General features: G+C 42.6%; 1 pseudogene; it reads left to right on the top strand.

The window, feature by feature from the left end:
- The first annotated feature begins 800 nt into the window (after nucleotides 1–800).
- On the top strand, nucleotides 801–1,875 carry LOC123126044 (uncharacterized; annotated as a pseudogene).
- Nucleotides 1,876–16,444: the final 14,569 nt, after the last annotated feature.

The raw sequence follows: 16,444 nt of genomic DNA, 5'->3' as shown, positions 1-16,444 counted from the left end.
TAAACCACTTGTCATCGTGCTCCGAAGGCACCAAGGCAACATGTAGGAGAAATTGTATATATATACATGTGTATGTGTGAATAATTAATGGTTGTTGTGAGACATTCGATTATATATATATATATATATATATATATATATATATATATATATATGATCGGTTCTACGAGAAAATCTATTTATATATATGCATAACGTGTACAATATGTAGTATCGTAAAATACCAGCAAACAAAAAAGAATTAAATGGAAAACACAAAATTAATGAAAAAATTAAAATTAAAATCAAACCCCCCAAACATTTAGTACCGGTTGGTGCTATCAACCGGTACTAATTGTCTACCAGCACCCGGGCCTGGCTCGTGCCACGTGATGGCACTTTAGCGCCGGTTCGTGCCGAACCGGTAGTAAGTGGGGGGCCTTTAGTCTCCACTCTTTAGTGCCGGTTGCAGAACCGGCACTAAAGGCCCTTACGAACCGGCGCTAAAGCCCGGTTCTGCACTAGTGTTAGATCCCGCTTAAGAAGTAAAATCAAAATTTTACTCCTCGATAGGACTTTTAGGGGATCGAGGCTAGAGATGCTCTAAGTCAGAACTTGATTTTGTTGAGACGAATTCCTTGGTGAAAACGGTCGACTTTATAAATAGAGAGTCATCTGGCAGCCCAATTCTGTAACATGTGTGTTGTTTATACGGTGACTTCCATGGACACACGACACAAAGGGATATGACAATTCTACTCATCACAAGAGAGGAGAAAATTAAACTACTAATATAATGGAAGTGCGGACTAGAAGGAAGCTACAAATGGCAGTGTCATTTTCCAATCAAGCAGAAAGTGTCCGTATGATTTGTGGATGTAAAGCAAAGTGAATTAGCCCGCCAAGCTAAAGCAAAGACGCCCACGGTTAATTAGGATAAAACCGGCCACCCGCCTGCTCCCACTCCAACCATCTCCCTTCTCCTCTCCGCTCCCTTCACCCCGAAGCTGCCTGCAGCTATCGCCGCGGCCGCCGCTCGCCAGCCGCCACGTCCAGCCTATAAATCCTCCGTCTCGCCGTATCTCTCCTCAGATCACAAACCGCTGCCGAAACTACTCGTCCTCACGCGCACGCGCTTGAACTTCTTCTTTCTTCTAGCTTCTTGCTTGAACCAAGAGACCGAGAGCAGAGCCAGCCAGCAGGCAAGAACCTGTCCGAGCCCATGTCTGTGCAAGTGGCTTCGCCGGCGATGGCGGCGGAGAAGACTTTGGCGACGACGGCGTGGTCGTACCCGTACGTGGAGTACATGGCGCAGTGGGAGCGGCAGGTGGAGCGGCGGCAGCTGTTCCTCCGGAGCTACCACTTCTCCCGCGACGCCGAGGTCTCGCCGCGCGCCCGCACGCGCCGCGTCGTCTGGGCCACGCCTGCGCCGCGCCGCCGCCAAGGGGCTCCGACGTCTCCGCGCGCGCATCCGCCTCTGCTTCGGCTGGGCCGCTCCGGCGCTCCGCCGACGCTCCACCCCACGCCGGGGCGGCGTCCACGGGTTCCGCTACGGCCGCCTCCCCCGGAAGGCGCCGCCGGCCGCGAGCGGCGCGTCCGTCTGCTTCTGGTAACCACTAGCCAGGTCGCGAGCGGCGGCGTGGACAGCTAGGATAGAATCATACTAGAAAGAAAGCGAACACGGCAGCACACTTGTTGGCTTCTACTGTATGCATGTCCCACTTTGGGACGCTGTGAACATCACTGATAGTCTACCATTTTTGTTTCTTTGGCGCATGGAGTTACAGCTAGTTCAGTATACAAGCTAGTGTGCCAAGGACAAGTGAGATTCAGTTGTGCTAACTGCATTTGTAGAAGCTGGGTTCCACTAACATGTAAAGATTTTTGTTTATTTGATTGGCTATTCAGTAAATAATTTAGACATCTGATCGCGGAGTCCGGCATGCTATTCAAGACCACGTGTGCAATGTTTTCTCTGTCCACATGAGGAAGATACAATTCATCCAGTTTGTATGCTAGACAGACTTGCCATATGTTTGCCTGCTTAACCTATTTCCCTCTGCTAATGATCCAAGCTCCCCAGACAACCTGGAGAACTGAAAAGTGGTGGTTAACTACTAGACGAGTGATGAGTCCAAAAGGAGAACTGAGGATGGTTTGACACTCGGATGATTCTGATTTCCTGGAGTTTATGGACGCTCGTGTGTGTCTTATATTGGCTGAATTTCATCAGTGTAATTAGGTGTTGGGTGTTTGCTCTGTGGCTCTATCGTATCATTCACAATAGAAAATATGGCATATGCCATTGGATGAGCTTCTTGTGAGCGAATTGCAAAAAAACATCGACACTTCAGGCAAGGTTTGCAGGAACCACAAGTCTACGAAATTGTGCAAAAAACCACTAAATTTTTTGTCTAATTTTTTGCAAAAAACACTAGTTGACGGCTTGAACCGCCCGCAAATGATGACGTGGCGTAACGGTTCAAGTTAGACACCATTAGGTGAGGGTTTTTCTAGATTTACAGAACATACCCTATAATTTTACAAAGACCCCCTCAGTCAAAACTAATAAAAGCAATCGGGTCCTCCATGAGTTCATCTCCCACCGGTCCCGTGGTGAACGCCGGCGACCACTGCCTCCCGTGCACGACCGGTGAAGCTGCTGCTTGCTCCGGCAGCTGGGCTAATGGGAGGTCCCGCGTGGTCGGTGACTGGCAGGACGGCAGGGCAATGGAGCTCTGCAAACCTTACGTGAAGTGTCGATGTTTTTTGCAATGCACTCGCTTCTTGTAATAAATCTTATTGCTACTGTATAAAGATATGGTATATGCCATTGGCATACTCTCAAATAAAAAGAAGTACGTTGCACCGGTTGTTCCCGGCTGTTGGTACTTTTGATCTCCGTGAGATGAAAACGTTACCAAAGGCATATGTGTGTGTTCGGTAAAATGCAGTGCACGACAGGAGATTTGACTCCTTGTGAGAGGCACCCATACATGGCCGAGTTCAACTTGGTTGGTCAGTGAGGCCGAACTACTGGCCCTTTGGTAGATGGACAAAACTTGGGTATACATGGATCAAATTCGAAAGAGTTGACGACCCTTGTGGGCTTCATTGCTTGGGATGCAGGGACGATGATGCGCTGCTTACGGCGTTGTGATCTGTGCGGGGCGCTTCGCCGAAAGAGCTATCGATGTGATCGAGTTGGACACGGTCGCACCTGGTGACTGATGATTACTACAGTACGCAGGTACGTCAGGAAGACCGACAGGAACGGTGTGTGTGTCGACGGACGGGGGTGGTTGGCAACGGATACTATCAGACGGTAGCGCAGCACGCCGAACCACATGATATTTGGAAGGGGGCAGGTCTGAACCTTGGGACAAAAGGAGTCACGTCAGGTTTTGTGCTAATCCCATCATGACACAAACACGCTATTTTTCTCTTGGGGATCCATAACGAGCACGCTATTGACCAGGAGGAAGAAAAATGAGATCGTCTGTGAAACTAAGCGGGAGGTGGTGTCTTTAGTGAATGTCTGAAGCTGCTGTAGACGGCACGTATCCAATGCAATGCACCAAGTGTGGCGTGAAACGCACAGCACATGCCCTGTGCGGATCTGCCAAGAGGATAACGTGTCGGTAAGACGAATAGAAGTCAACACCGGGTCGAGACTCGAGACACATCAGCATGGTTGAGAGTGACAATCTCTACTCCTAATGTCTGAGAAGGTTGAATAGTCCCCCACTTTCGACTGGTTTATTTTCGACAGGTTTTTTTCAACCGGTTTTTTTCAACCGGTTTTTTTCATCAAATTACCCCCACCCCACGCCCACCCACCGAACCCCACCGAGCCGATCACTATCGCCCCCCACCTCGCCCTGACGCCCTGACGCCCAGATTAGATCACGATCGCCCCCCACCTCGCCCTGACGCCCAGATCACGATCGCCGCGCACTCCACAGCGCCGCCGCCGCGGAACGACTCCACAACGCCGCCGCCGCCAAACGACTCGACCGGGCCGCCGCCGCTGGCAGCTTCTAGATCGCGGGGCGCCGCCCGCCGAACGACTCGACTGGGCCGCCGCCGCTGGCAGAATCTAGATCGCGGGGCGCCGCTGTACGTGCGATCGGCGACGCTGTATGGTTTCAACCCCAGGTATAAACACACAGGTTTTCTTTCTTTGTTATGTCTACGTGTACAGATCGTGTTCAAAATAGATGCAGCCATGCCAGACTTCCGTGACCTAAAATGCCAGACTTCTGTTATGTCTACTTTTAACAGACACTGAAACAGTACAGCATAGTTGCATCAATCATCATATCACAAATTCTTTGGCCGACGATATTTGAGGTTCAGAGCAGTCCTTGAGAGTAGTTTTGTAGTTGCATCAATCAGCATAGTTGCATCAATCAGCATAGTTGCATCAATCAGCATATCACAAATTGATTTGGAATTAACAACCTGGATCACATGCCCGCGACAGCGCGTTAGTAATGAAACAATTCTCGGATTAGTAATGAAACAATCAGCAAAGTAGAATTGTGTCCCTCCAAACTTGTCAGAATAGCACAACCGCATATGAATCAATGAACACAACAATGGGAAGATAAAGAATAGGTAAGTTCGCATGAAAATATGTTACCTTTCTAGATTCTAAACCTGTACAATAGCAAGCTGCGCTTGTGATCTTCGACGGCCTTCATCAGCCTGCAGGAAGATGAACATGACATCTTAGCATCTTGGATGCTTAACATGTATCCAGCAGAGTCAGTTCACAAAAAATGCAAAGTGGCAATGTCTGACAGGTTTGGAGGGACATAATGAAACCTGACGCCCACCAAATATGTTACCTTTCTAGATTCTAAACCTGTAGAATAGCAAGCTGCGCTTGTGATCTTCGACGGCCTTCATCTGCCTGCAGGAAAATGAACATGACATCTTAGCATCTTGGATTCTTAACATGTATCCAGCAGATTCAGTTCAGAAAAAATGCAAAGTAGCAACGTCTGTTCGACATGTCTTTCTATTTTCATATATATAGCAAGACTCATAAATCTGTAACATCCTGCCCTTATGGACTCAATCTGTTGGACATGTCTTTTTTTAGTAGTTACATATGGGGACTCCACACAGCAAGCCAGCGGAACAGACAACTTCATCACATGTACCTGCAGGTATATGTTCACCTATAAATTGTGCTACACAAGTCAAACATATATATGTTCAACTATATATGTGTTGCAGGCCCGATGGAGGGGACAAGTGTTGACGACTCTAATGACATGATTATACTCGTAGCCGATTATGTTGACAAAATTTACCCACGAAGTCCAGGTATAAGGTTTATTTTTATCCTTTTTAGTTGAAAAATCATACCTAACAGACTTGGGCACACCCAATTCTAATGTATCAACATCTTTACTTCTAGGAGTCCATATTACTCCCTCCGAACGGATGATACTTGAGACCGATGGTGATAGCACATATGATACTCCAGGTATATATCAACCTCCTTGTATATGTTGAGCTACATATTTTGGTATGCATGTCAAACACCATCACAGGAGATGTTGCAGGCCCGATGGAGGGGCCAAGTGGTGACGACTCTATACAAGGAGTTATACCTGGAGCCGACGATGTTCACAAGAATTACCCAAGTATTCCAGGTACTAAGGCTGTGCATATATACTGAGATTGCTTTTATGCTTTTTATTATGTGATAAATCAAACCTAACAGACTTGGGCAGAACCGATGCTAATAGATCAAGCGTGTTACTTGTAGGAGTCCATGTTACTCACTCGGACATGACGATACTTGAACAGGCCGATTGTGAAATGACATATGTTCATCAACCTTCCCATCTGATTTCGGGTACGTATTATGTTGTATAAAGGTTAAGACCAAGTGCCTACAACTTTGCCTTGTTTTCGGTTCAATATATTGTTATGTTAACATGATGCAGACAACCCTCCAATCTCATTACTATATAATGTAGATTCGTTGCCAGCTCTCAGTTATCTGACAAAATAACTAGCTAGCATGCAACGTGTCAGTTGGCAAGAGAGGCAGCATAATGTTCCACGCCATCCTCACAGTGATATCACTAATGCAGATCAACCATCCTCTGTGGACCTTGACGAAAAAAGAGAGTTGATAAAAGCTCGGAGGCGAGCTGCTTATAGAAAGAAAAAAGAGGAGGCTACCGTCAAGCAACAAGAGGAAAATCTGTCTGCCCTTACGATATCAGGTAAGAATGCTTTATGGGAAGGCACTGCGATGATATTATATATACTCCCTCCATTCCAGAATATAATTTTAATATCATTTCACATGCAGATATGCTGAATGTGGGTGGGTTACCTCTCGGTGATATCACTAATGTGTGTCAACCAACCACGGTGGACCTTGACGATAAAAAAGAGCAACTAAAGTCTCGGAGAAGAGCTGCTTATCGAAAGAAAAAAGAGGAGGCAGCCAGCAAGCAAAAAGTTGAAAAACAGCTTGAGGAAGAACACAAGGGTGACTTAACAGACGAGCAAACTGAGCAGAGAAACGCGTGGAGGATGTTACATGCTGATATGCTGAATGTGGGTGGGTTACCTCTCGGTGATATCACTAATGTGTGTCAACCAACCACGGTGGACCTTGACGATAAAAAAGAGCAACTAAAGTCTCGGAGAAGAGCTGCTTATCGAAAGAAAAAAGAGGAGGCAGCCAGCAAGCAAAAAGATGAAAATCTTTCTGCCCTTTCGATATCAGGTAAGGATGTTTATGTTTCAGCTATAAACTGACCGTATGTATACTTTCTTAGTGAATAATGTAGGCGACATATGTTTCCTCACCCCAACCCCACGAATAATTGACCAAGAATAGAGAATAAAAATAATTGACCAATAGTTGACCACTGTGTTAACATACAATTCCTGATCATTTAGCTATACATCATTGTTTAACCTGACCGTGCATATATATAAAGTAAGCGTTTGTGTAGTACATGAAATATTCTTGGACAATGAAGACCCTAAACCCTACGTGCAGATATGCAAAATATTCCCCTGCTACCTCTCGGTGATATCACTAATGGGTGTGAACCATTCTCGGTGGACCTTGACGAGAAAAAAGAGCAAATGAAGGCTCGGAGGAGAGCTGCTTATCGAAAGAAAAAAGAGGAGGCAGCCAGCAAGCAACTAGATGAAAAACAGCTTGAGGAAGAACACAAGGGTGACTTAACAGACGAGCAAACCGAGCAGAGAAACGCGCTGAGGCGAGCAAGTTATCGGAGAAAAGTGGGGGACGGAACGATCGATCTTGAAGAAAAAAATCAGATGTTGCAAGAATGGCGCGTGCAACACCCTAAAACCATGACTGAGGATGAAAGGGGGGAGTCAAGTGCAAAGAGAAAGGCAAAGTATGCTGCAAAGAAATACATGCCATGTGCTGAATCGATCGCAATGCCACGTCCAGATCTAAGTAGCACATTGTCCAACCCTCACACACATTGTCCGACTCTCACACTTTCAGCCCTCACGCAACACCATTTGTTGGAGTTTTGGTACTACTACAAGTTGGTTTCGCTGTTATATTTGTTGTTTTGGTAATTTCTGTTTGTCTGACGTCAATGATCATTGAGCCACATTTGATAGCTGTATTAGTCATTATGTATTGATGCTCGTTTGTGATATGTTTAGCGACTCAAGAGGATATGAAATTTTTTCACAGTAAAATCGTTACTGTGAGGGGTCATGTCCTTCGGAGATAAATCAGCTTAACCGGTGAGGGGTCGAGCAAATCAGCCGTAAAAACAATCTCACCCACAATCATATCTCCTACCCTACGAGGATTCAACCGCTCCGACGACAAAGCAACTTATTCCGGCGAGGGGGCTAGCTTCTCAAGCTAGAAATCGAGCTTCACATTCCGGTTCCCGATCAGTGTTGCAATCGAGAGAGGATGAGGGAGAGAGGCGCCATGATGCATCAAGGATAGAGGACGAGGGGGAGAGGCGGCATGAGTAGACTATGCACATACCGATCTTTAGTAGGAGAACCACAATATATCCCTGTGTTTAAGTGGGCCAGGGCAGACCATCTGGGCTATTTCGTCACACTAAAGAAATAAAGCCTAACGCTTGTGACGTAGAGATCTAAATAATTGCTGGCCAAATGCATGATTAGCGCGTAGCGCTTTCCTGATTATTTTTTCAGTGAATTATTTAAGTGAACAAATAAATTCATTAATATTTCATCGTTATTGTGCACGTCGTTAATTTTCTTTTGCTGTAGCTAATCTCGTATCGTATAACTTCATCCATACACGCACTGTTATACGATACGATGTATACTTTCAAGCCAGCAATCGAATGGTCATAAGGCACGTACCTTCAATTGTCACCGATCTTCAAGTTCATAGAGGATCCACATTTCTCTGTCATGCTCAAGATGTTTCTGATATAGCATTGATTATCTTGTATGTGTTCCTGAATATAGTAGCCAAAATTAGTCCCCGCCAAAGTGTTTTCTTATTGACTACATAAAGTACAAGTCTGTCCCAGGATGTTCCGACAATTATTATTCGTTACCAACATTTTTCAATTTTAGTTGGTGAGGAAGAAAATTATTATTAAGTTACCCTAAGGGAGTCACATCTTCTTCTAATATAATATAATTCAAAATATGATGTGTTCTATGTATGAACTTTATCTAAATAGAATAGACATATGGGTAAGTAAAATTAAATTAAAAGAGGCACTAATGAATGATTCATAGGATGAAAAAAAAGCAATATGCATCTCAATTGGTGTTATATAAAAAAGAGTAATCTCAAAATTTGTTAGCTGATTTACATCGAATTTTGTATTCCTCCTATTTTTCTGGCACAAGTAAGATTATTATTACGTACTTTGTAAACTCTTTATTGATGGAAAAACATATCAATATGTTTATTAGCTGTGTATATCTTGAAAATATTATGCAGAGATTTTATAGTCAGAAAGAAGCAAATTGGCATTGAATTAATGATAAGTAATTTAATTTTTTGGTAAGTTAATATGTCTGACATCTTTTCTAAATTATTAATAGGTGTGTTTGATATGAAAAGGAAACAGATCCTTGCCATACAGAAATAGTAACGGCATGACTGGATCAAGGCATGATCTGATACCCAGATGTCCTCCGCATGGCATACTATATATATGTTAACATTAAAATACTATGCCATCCCTCCTCTCCCTCCTTACTGTCCCTTCGCCCAGACCAGGAGGATGATTTGCGAGGACTACGTTGTGTAAGCAAGAACCATCAAGAATTGGAGTTCCTCTCGGTATGTCAATTTCAGGATCTTTCTCTTATATAATAGCGTGTTATTTATTAGATTAATAGTTTTTATATGTTTAGTTATACCATCAAATCCCAGAGAAAGAACACCATTGCAGATTATATTTAGGCACTTGCATGTATGTAAATAGCTACAAGTAATAGATGAATACACCCGTTAAGTTTTCCTATTGGAAAATATAAAATATTTACAAAATGTTCGAAGAGAGACAATTGTTTGAATTTTTACAATCAAAAACGAATTTTATTTGTAACAGTCATATTCCGAAGAGATGTTTCATGCTGATTCACATGGGTCATAGGGAAGAACAAATATTTTGGATGCTAAAAAACATACATTTTCTGAGTACTGTCAAGTCCACCGAAGTGTTTTGCTGGTATTGTTTTCCTACAGTTTTTTTCAGATAACTACTTCATGGCCAAATAAATTAGCATCTGCTAACTTGGCTTCACCTAAGCAACATGTTGGAAGGATTAATCAGTGTGTGCTAACGGATTCCGGCTTAGTGAAAAAAACCAAAATACTTCACTCCCAAACGCACCCAAACTGGACTTCAACACACATAGCAGTAAATGTACTCCATCATCGTTACACCCTCACATAGCATAGACAAATAATGAAATGGTTATTGATAGTTAACCAGACACGCGACGGTATGAAATCAATGTGAACCGGTCATTTAAGTCGATATTTTGTTCTCACGTACCTGCTCCCATGCCTTTTAACATATTGGTGCTGTAGGAGTTGTAATTGTCGTCCCCTGGCTCCATCTCTCTGCTCTCAGTGCTCGTTCTCAACACCGCATGACACACATCTCGGCTCACACACAGAAATTTTTTGATTAGTTTTATTGATAGGCAGACTGGGAACCTAACAACTGAACCCTCTTCCCAAACGTTGAAGAAAGCAGTTTGCTATTTTTGTTAATTACAAGTCAGATCAAAATATAATGTTTAATCCAACTGAAAAATAGCAATCACTGGAATATTAGCATAGTAGCAGGTGAGTGAGGAGAGGGAGAGGGACGTGCTACCTGCTGGGAGCAATGTGTCGTGGTGGCCAGGCTGGACTCGTCGAGCTCGGGACCCTTGATCGCTCGCCTTGGAAGAAGAGGAGCAGAGGGCTTGGTGGCTATGTGCGCCCATCCTCCTCAGTCCAGGAGCTGCAAAGTGCCCTCATGCCGACGTCGCTGTCTCGTCCGCGCCATGGGCGATCTGAACCATATTACATATAGCTTTAGTCTGAGAGCAGAGGCGGCTTTAAACATTAGCATGCCATGGGCAGGTGTAAACAACCATAGAGCAGAATTATGGCCATGAGAGCAGTAATAAGCCAAACAAACTTAAAGGACCAATGGTAATACAGAATCTATACATTGCTTGAACCAAAAAATGCTGTTGCATATTCATTCATTGAAGAAACTAGAATAATGTGCATACATAGAAATTGAACCAAAACTGGTGATGTGTTTTCATCACATAGTTGTCCAATGCAAACCAAGAGATACCGAAACAGTGGAAGAGCAATAATTAATAATGGACTAGATTAGTTATTAGGCTAATTGAATTGAGTGCAACAACTAATTACCAAGAAAGAGGCATGCTACAGTAATTATTGTTGTTGTCGTCATGGAGGGGCCGTCTGTCTCACCTTGCCGCGGAAGTGGTGGGGGTTCCGGAAGACGGCGGAGTGGTAGGCGATGTAGACCACAGGCTGCACCACCGTGGTCGTGTCTTGGCCGTCGGGGAGCAGTCTTCGCCCTGGCCCTGCCTGTGAGGCCGGGTCACGGCGCCTCGATAGAGCAGCGAGTAGGAGATCAGTTCAGGGCACGCCTAGAATATTGAAATTTAGAAAATTTGCATGCCTTTACCAAATTAGAGGACATTTTCACCTTGTACGTTAACTGTCACAAACGTCTATAGATCAATGTTGTTGCTACTTTGTGTTCCTTATATTTTGCAAAAAAAAGGAACTCTTTTATCCTGTGCCATAAAACTCTTCCTTTTAACACTTCTATATGCTGGGTTGACGGCATCTCATCAATATAGCTAGGTCTCTAATTTTAGTTCTGAAGTAAACGGACCCAGTGGGTAAACAAGTGGACATACAGTAGGCTTATCCTTGCCAAAATGGACAAATAGAGTGTTTTGCAAAAAAATAAAAATTGAAGCTCTAACAGTCGGGCTGTTGGTAATGAAAATGTCAAACCTTCATACAAATAGGCAGCAATGCACGTGCATACTGGCACTACTTGTGTCATACTGGCATTCTAAGATGACGATCACATACCTTTTAGACTAAAAATCATAACAACAGTTTGACTTCTAATTAAAAATCCACTTTGTTTATAAAAAACTATGTACGTTATGCGTTTGTTTTACAATAATTCTAAGGCAGAGCAAAGACCAGACCTCATTCAGTGTTTCACTCTTCCCTGTTCTTCTGAATTATAGTTGTAGTTACAAGGATCATGACGCAAGCAAGCACTTCGACAAAATTTAACATGAAGGTTCTTTTACGAATCTAAGCAAATTGGATTGGACAACGCCGCACACTCACTACACTCACTCTCAGTTGCGTGATCTCAAGAGTTAATATTCTAGAGAAATCTTGGTTGTAGTAGATGACTGATTAGAAAACAACTATCCATAAATTAGTGCATGTTGTTTTGGTATGATTATGTATGTACATCCGCAGGTGCAAATGCAAACAACAAATGTGCATGCAAAAGTAATAATTCAGACGAACACACATATGCACAGAAATAAAAGATACCACCTCACCTTGAGAAAACCCATGAGTGAACGGACATTGTCGTGCGACAACATTACTGATCCTCACATACTTCATCCCTCATCGCCACCATTGTATAAAAGAAAAGCCTGGACACAACATCAACGCCTCGACCTACTTCATCCAGAACCCCTGAAGCACACCCCTGGTCTCTCCATACAAGAATAATCTGTATATACAAAATATAGCATACAAGCACAAAAAATTGAAATCAAATATTGGTGCGGATCCACATGTAAATCATATGAAAATACACAGAAAATGCAGTGTATAAATGCATACACAAAAAAGAAAAGTAGAGGAGGAAAGGGGTCGGATCTGCGTACCGGAGCTGCTGGCGTTGTAGATCGAGGCACCGCGCTGCGGATCCACCGTCGAACTCTTCGGAGACCAGCACCACCGCGGATCCGACCGGAGGGTGACGGGATCCAGCACCCGCGTCTGGGCGATGAAGCTCCATGCGTGCGTCGACAGCAGTCGCACACGTCTCGCCGGAGCATGGTGCGGTGGTCGCGGCTAGATGGCGCGGTGGTTGCGGGCTCGGCGACGCGCGCCGCGATGCGGCGGGGGGAGGTCAGAGGGCGAGAGGTGAAGCCGGAGACTGGTGCGGTGGTTGCGGGCTCGGCGACGCGCGCCGCGATGCGGCGGAGGGAGGTGGGAGGGCGAGAGGTGGCGCCAGAGACTGGTGCGGTGGTCGCGGCAAGATGGCGTGGAGGTTGCGGGCTCGGCGACGCGCGCCGCGATGCGGCGGGTGTGGGGGGTTGAGAGGGCGAGAGCTGGCGAGTGAGTGAACAGGAGAGATGAGTGGAGGGAAGAGGGACTGATGCGGCGGGCGGAGTCGCGCGGCCGCCACCTACCCCGCGGCGATGCGGCGGAGGAGGGGAAAGTGGGAAGATGAAGTGAGTGGAGGAAGAGGAGCAACTGGGTGGATAAGGTACGCGGCGGGGGAGGCGGGCCGACGCGGGGAGGCGGGCCGACGCGGGGGAGGTGGGCCGACGCCTAGCCCGTGATGCATTTGGTCTGGGCCTGGACGTGCTGTTTATGGCCCGTGTAATTTTTCATTATAGTTTTTTGTTTGAAATAGTTTACAACTGTTTTTTTTGTTGGACATTTGTTCATAGCCTACAAAATATTTTAAATAATTATCAAATGACTAATTACTTATATATGAACATTGAGGTTTGTTGTTTATCCCGAGTTTCATGGGGTAGGACATTTATTTAAACAACATTTATTTAAATAGGTATCCTTTTTTGCATAGAAAAAATTTGTGTTAGTTTCACTTTTATTTTTTTATATATTATATATAGAAATATGATGCAGTATGAAATACCATTTATATTTCATCTTAAATATTTCATCATGGTATATTTGTTATTAGTGGACGTCTGAATTTTTTTTTAATTATTTTTATATCTCACAAAATATCATATATATTTACAGTATACATACCTCAAAATTAAACAAATTTGAATATATATATATATATATACTAAATATGGTGCATAAAAATAAATATTTATATTCTTATGACATATACTAAGGGTATCACAAAACAAATCATATAAAAATAAATATACTTGGTTAATGTTGGTTTGTTTGTTTTAGTTTTTGTATGGTAATTTTCCATAGCCTATACAAATAATTTAAAATAACTTAAGCAATTTCAGACACTTAATTACTTATATGTGAACATTATATTTTGTTGTTTCCCCGATTTGTTGTGTTAGTAAAATGATCTAAGCGTCATTTTTTCCTAATATAACCAAATACTATTTTTATTAGCAGAGAAAACAGTTGTGTTAGTTTCACATTCAGTTTTATCATATATTATATATAATTTTATGATGCAGTAAAAAGTATTAATTATATTTCAGCATAGATATAAATTGATGGGTTCCGACATACTCACTGATGAAACGATGATAGACCACAGTGAAACACCACGAGAAGAGGTGCATATAGCTAACCTTCCTCTGTATGTATCTTATAGATGATAATACGGAAGGGCTTTCTTTATTTTTCTTGTTTTTTCAGAATACAGGAGACATGGATATGGACTTTGGAGATGCACGGAAAGAATCCATTGAGGGTTCAGATGCGATGTCGCTGAAAGGGGACGAAGATTCACAACATAAAAATGTCAAAGAGGTTATATCTCATAACAAACCAAAAAAGGATGCTAATTTACATATTATCCCACAAGGTATTTTTTTATATTATTATCAATCTTATTTTTGTAATATTGTCTTTTGTATTGAACTAATTTTGCTCATTTTGATTGTTAAGTTGGCTCATATTTTTATGAATTCGACAGACTATGTTTGTACCGCTAGGGATATTACAGTCATCGAATCAATCAAGTCTGCCCCGAAGAATACCCAGTTCGTAGACATTGGAGATGCCTTGTTATCAACCGACGATTTGGAATGCCTTATTAAAGATGATATGTTCTTACATGACGGTGTAAGACCAATTGCACAAACTTTGTAATTAATAATACAAACAATATATAATATCATAAAATATAAATATAATCTAAATGCCCATTACAGGTGATAAATGCTTACATATATTGCATGCTTGCTCACGACCATCTACAAGACAGGGCGGGTGAAAAGGTACACATTATTAGCACGTTTGTATCGGGCCAGATAAAAGAAGACGGGGAAAGAGACATAGACCCATCAAAATATCGTCGCATCGTGCGTCATGTTAATTGTTATCTACAACAAGATATGGTTAGTTTTTGTCTCGTAATCCATGCATATAATTATGGATTGTTTTTATTTAGTTCATATGTTTAATGATTTATTAATAACTATATCTAATTGTGACTGTGACTTGTATCTTATTTACACCAGTTATTCATTCCGATTAACATGCCGGGCTACCATTGGTATCTAGCAGTTGCCAACGCCAAAAAACGAGAGATCCAAGTATTGGACTCACTTGGTGAGAATGTCAAACGCAATGACCTTGCTACTACGGTAAATATCTATTTCTTTTCTCATCTTAGCATTTATTTTGTTTGACTTCATCCTTAACATTTCTCATATATAAAATAGTTGCTAGGGCTCGAGAAATGGCTGAAACTTGTAGAGCATAGTCCGGAGTTTATCAAAGGTCATAAGTGGCCTGATCTCAATGTTACAAAATGGACGGTTGTAGAGCAAATTCAGGAGGCAATACAAACCGATGGGTAAGCACTTGTTACAATGGTTTGTTTTTAGATTCATCTGTGTGATATTCTGAAGCATTATTTTATAATATTATAGCGTATCATGTGGATTGTTTATGCTAAATTATATGGAATACTGGACACCACATGGACTGTCAGACCAGTTTACGCAGGTATTTCAGTTTTATACATTATCTCATAATGTTTTATCAAAATATCTTATAAATTGTTTTCATATTTTTTTGTAGGAGGATATGAAACATTTTCGACAAAAATTAGCAATTATTTTGCTCGATTCAGAGCTTAATAAGTTAAAAGGATGTCCCATGTACCATCAACCTCTCAACGAAGAAACTTTAGCTAATTCTGATCTTGAGATCCTGGATAATCCATCTGACGTGGTCGAAGAGAAACGTCCCGCCCCAATCACTATCATTCCCGCGGACCAACGTGAAATACTTGCCGGCCTCTGCAACTACATCATGTCGATCAATGATGCTGGATGTTTGGAGTAAGTATCATGTATCAATATTTAATGTGCGGATGTATATTATTGTTCTTCTTACCATCCAAATTACAGGAAGGTATGGGTCCGGAGCTCCACACCCGATCCAATGAGCTTAAGTCTTAAGAAACTTCAGTGCATACTTAACATGGAGCAGCCCATGGACAATGATTGCTTCAACACCGCCGTGCTTATGCTGGCATGTGATGAGGGAGTATTGTTCACAGACCCTCCTATACACTACATGGATCTACGATTTTGTGTAAGTTACCGTAACTCTTCATTCTAGGTGCCATTAGTATCAACATGTTGAAACAATATTTTTTTCTTTTACTTAGTCCATGCTGCTAGAGTCAACACGAGGTCAGAAATTTTGTGAGAAGGAAACTATCCAGACGTTGGCAACATTATTTGATAGCTGGCCTGGGATGGAGACCGACATCTCATCTTGCAATAAGGTAAATAAAATATTTTGACCATTGTTATCATGGTTTGTTTTTGTTTCTAATAGCTCCACTTGTAGATTTATCTTCCCTATGCATCCATCGGCCGATACATCCTCTACATCATCGACAAAGAGGCACGTCGTCTATATATTATGGATCCTATTCAATCATCACAATCGTCAGAGGATAAAAACTTGAGGCAT

This window comes from Triticum aestivum, chromosome 5D, assembly GCF_018294505.1.
Source record: "Triticum aestivum cultivar Chinese Spring chromosome 5D, IWGSC CS RefSeq v2.1, whole genome shotgun sequence".
Lineage (NCBI taxonomy): Eukaryota > Viridiplantae > Streptophyta > Magnoliopsida > Poales > Poaceae > Triticum > Triticum aestivum.
The sequence above is the reverse complement of the archived record's forward strand: the minus strand, read 5'-3'. Positions and strand labels throughout refer to the sequence as shown.